Source organism: Primulina eburnea, chromosome 5, assembly GCF_022965805.1.
Source record: "Primulina eburnea isolate SZY01 chromosome 5, ASM2296580v1, whole genome shotgun sequence".
In the NCBI taxonomy this organism is placed as follows: Eukaryota; Viridiplantae; Streptophyta; class Magnoliopsida; order Lamiales; family Gesneriaceae; genus Primulina; species Primulina eburnea.
This window is the reverse complement of record NC_133105.1, coordinates 26,701,322-26,705,736: the sequence shown is the minus strand read 5'-3', so window position 1 is coordinate 26,705,736 and position 4,415 is coordinate 26,701,322.

The following is a 4,415-nucleotide window of genomic DNA, read 5'->3' as shown; positions in this document are numbered from 1 at the left end:
CTCTTTCTTTTACTCATCATCACACCATAAAATGTGTTTAATTATTTTTTGCATGAAAAACAAGTTGTATTTCTTATTATTTTTGTTTATGCTTCCATATGTCAAAAAAATCATGAATTATTGTATCAAAACATGGTTTATACATACATGAAGGGGCTGCCATGATTAAGGATTGTTATGTTTTTACATGCTTTAAAGAGTCCTAGGATGCAATTAATATGCTGCACACGAAAAAGAATAAAGCTGGAATCGTGGCTTCAAGTTTTGTGGCATAGGTGATCGGTTAAGGGATTAAGCTTGCATGGCTCGGCTGGGGTCATGGTTTGGGTCAGGGATAGGAGTCCTAGCCATGATAGGACCCGAGCAGCGGTGGCTAGGAAGAGTCCTAGAAAGCTAGAATCCGAGCCATCGCGTAAGGCGCGCTGGAGCAGCAGCATCGCAGGAAGACAGGGCCAGGCCAGGGGGCTTCAGGCTGGGATAGGCTAGATCCTTAGGGTCCTAAGAGGGTGCAAAAGGTTCCTAAGAGGGTGCAAAAGGTTCTGAGTCAAGGGCTGGCTCGGTGGCTAGAGTCCTAGGTGAGTTCGAAGAGTCCTAGTGCAAATATGTTTCTCGGCCGAGTGCTTGCTGCTGGTGTAGGAGAAGTCGGGCGAGTTATGGTTCGAGTACTAGGGATTCTAAGGGTCCAGTAAGGTTCCTCGAGGGTCTGGTCAAGGGTCAGCTCAGGGTGGCTCGGGCTTGGCTCGAGGAAAAACGAGACATGGCTCGAGGGAGTTTGTCTTAGGTTTCGGCTTTTGTGAGTTTAATGGTTAAGGGTTGGGCCGTGGTTCAATGGGGGTCGAATCATGGTTCACGTGGGCAAATTAAATATTAGAAGTCTAAGTTTTAAGTTCGGGAATTTATATTAAAGTTTATTTAATTTGGGATAAAAACACATTATTAAGTGGTAATTAAATAATAAATTAAAAGTTATCGATTTAAGCTAAAAAAAAATACGAGAAAATTAAAGTAAGCTTGAATAATTATTTGGGATGGTCTAGAGTCAAGTGAATTAAGAAAAAGTCAAAACGTGAAATTTTACATTTAGGGGTAAAACGGTAATTTTACACCCAAAAATTACTAAACGTGAGGCAGTGTCCTGAATGCTGTTTTATATTTTACTATGATTATTTTTCATGTTTATGGAATTTTATGATGAACGATAATGTTAAAAAACATGATGCATGCTTGGTTTAAAAGAAAAACGTTATATGCATGTTTAATTTTTATAAGTTATGAAAATACGAAATGTTGAAGGAAGTGAAGTAATTGTGACTAATACTCTGATATAATGATACGATGATATGTTAATGCGTAGGCCAAGGCTCAGTTGATGGGTAAGAGCGTCGCTGATCAGTTGATGGATAAGAGCGTCGCTGATATCTCCGCTTCTCAGTACTGTGGTTATACGTAGATAGATCCATCGCCCCAATACGAATACGAAAATCACAATTAACAATCTGAATTAAACAAAAGGAAAATAGAATACGTATATGATTATGATGAATATGTGAATATGTAAAATGAAAATGGTTATATTTATGTTTATGCATCATTATGAAAACATTATTTTATGTAAAAGTATTTTCACTATTGCATGTGATATGAATACATATTACTTTTTATTAAGAATATCGTTTGCTGAGTCTTTAGACTCAATAGGTGTGATTGATGTAGGTTAATACGATCATACGACTTTTATTATGATTTTAAGTGGTTTTTGAGAGGTTGTTAGTTTTAGCAATTTGACTAAGTTAAGGTTTGCAAACGATTGACGATTTTATGATTTAAACTATTTCTTTTGGATTTTCAAATATAGTTGGATGTTTTATTTTTAAAAATGGTGCAAAATATTTTGTAAAGTTCGGCCGAGATTATTGGGTAAAAATAAAATTATAGTACTTTTAAAGCAAAACAAGTAGTAGGCGTTTCAGTACCTACTTGGATGTTAATGGATCGGATTGTTAAGGTAATGAGTCTTGAGATAATCGTGTCTTGTTGCTGGTATTGTCAAAGATGACAAAATATAGACAAATTTTATCATTTTTTGTTTCTGATGTTGTCTCCAGACCGGATAGCAGTCATACCTATTAAGATCTGATGTCCTCATATGATCTCTTTTATGTCTTATGTAGCTAACCAAATCATACAACAACATCAACAATTTGAGACAACTTATTGTGAAAATTTCCCAAAATGTCACTTATCCTAATATTTATCTCACCCACGAAGTCCTTTTATATATATGATGAAATGACTCCGAATATTGATAACATTAGACATTACTAACGTGACATCAAATATCACTAATGTATTTTGCATCTGAAGGAATAATACTAAAAAAAAATGTTTGTTTCCACTTTTGACTTGTTGCATTAGCAAGTACAATCTTGTCTCGGAACTTTGACATATAAAATTATGTTAATTTTTATCATCCAAAAATTAAATTTTTTTTAAAAAAAAACAACATGGATCTCATTTCGATTAATCGAAATCCCTAACCACTCCCTTTCAAATTCATGAAATAAAGACAAGAAAAATTAAATAATTTAAGACGATAAAAAATTTTGCATTATTCAAGCTAGGAAACAAGATTTCAAATGCTCGAAACTCTCAAGAAACAAGCAGACAAGAAAATAACATTAACCTATTGCCATTTTTTCCTAACACAATTATTTGATGCTTCTAATTTATGTTAGAGTAGATGTCCTGTAAGTCAACTGTTTGCTAGGGATTTTTATTGACTCAATTGTAATAAACAATCTTTATTTTAATATAATTCATTATTTCATGATTTGTTATTTTCTTTATCTGTATACACATGTTATCAAACGTAGATAAAGACCTTGATTATACTTTAATACAAATGAATAGTAATTCGATGATGAAACTCGTTTGTAAACACTGTATGATTTAAATTCCTTCATAGTCGATTCAGCCACCTAAAACATGGATAAAGGTCTTTTGAGCTCGAGACTAGCATTTGTGATGTTGTGTACCGTGTTTCTTGGTAAGGGCATAGAGATGTCCAAACATGCAGATAGGTAGTCATATGATGATTATACCGAACGACCCTCCCTCAGACTTTCCAAGTGGTTATCATTAATCGAGAGGATAAGTATGTGGTTATGATTGTACACCATTAGTCATTACGACCCGAGACAACATTGAGGCTCTATATGCTAGGGCCGTGCTTTGACTCGTTTACCGGCTCCAAGAGAGTCATAAGGTGGCGAGATTGAGTACAGTTTCGACGCATGTAGGAGCCAGTGCATTGTAGTCGGGAAATCAGTGCTCACCTACGGGTGTGGATATCCTATGTGATCTGATGAAATAATAGTGCGTGGAATCTCTGACCAGAGTATGAGATGTACGCTAGAGAAGGAGTTCTTCAATAGTACATGCGATGTCACTATTTATATGTATCATGTAGTTATCGAATTACTATGCAACCCTCGATGAACCAATGATTGCAGATTCGATCAGGATATATGAGATGAAGGGACCATACTGTACGTTAATCATAATAGACCGGTTCTTGTAGGCATTATCAGTGATACCTAGAGAATCATGGGGCGATGCTACTAGATGCTGTTACCATGGTTCGATGGGTTTAATCAGAAATATGATTTTTGACGTTCTCATGATCAAATGTTGATACATAAAATGAGGTGAATTAGGGTAAGCCCAAATAAAAGATTATGTCCTTGAATCACAACGAGTTGTGAACCTACGACTAGTTGTATCCCTGAACAATTGAAGGTCACACAAGCACTGGATCATTTGTTCCCGTTGAGAGAATAAATTCAAGAAGTTGAATTTATATTATGATATTGTAAATTCAAGGAGTTGAATTTATGATAATTAAATTTTGAGAAAATAAATTCAAGGAGTTGAATTTATAAAATTTGAGAATTTAATTTATTAAACTCAAAATTTGAGTTTATTAAATTTTGGAGATGATAAATTCAAGGAGTTGAATTTATAATTTAAATATAAATTCAAATGTTGAATTTATAATGGATTTAATTTATTAAGGTCAAAATTTGATTTTAGTAAAAATTAAATTAAATATAGTGGAAAGTGTGTTTGATGGGCTTGTAGGAGTACAAGTCCAACATACTAAATAATTAAAGTTTTTAATGAACTTTGATTAATTAATAAACTAGTTGGACTATCACAATTAATTAATCAAGCCTATTAATATTAATTACGAATATTAGGTCATGACTTAATTATAAAAGGGTGTAATCAAGCCACAACCCTAGCCCCCATCACCTTGAGATTTTCGAAATCCTCTTTACCAAAAAGGCTCTCAATTTAGGCCACTTCGCTTTTTGAAAAAGATTGAGCCGTCTCTCAAGTTTTGATCTCCAACG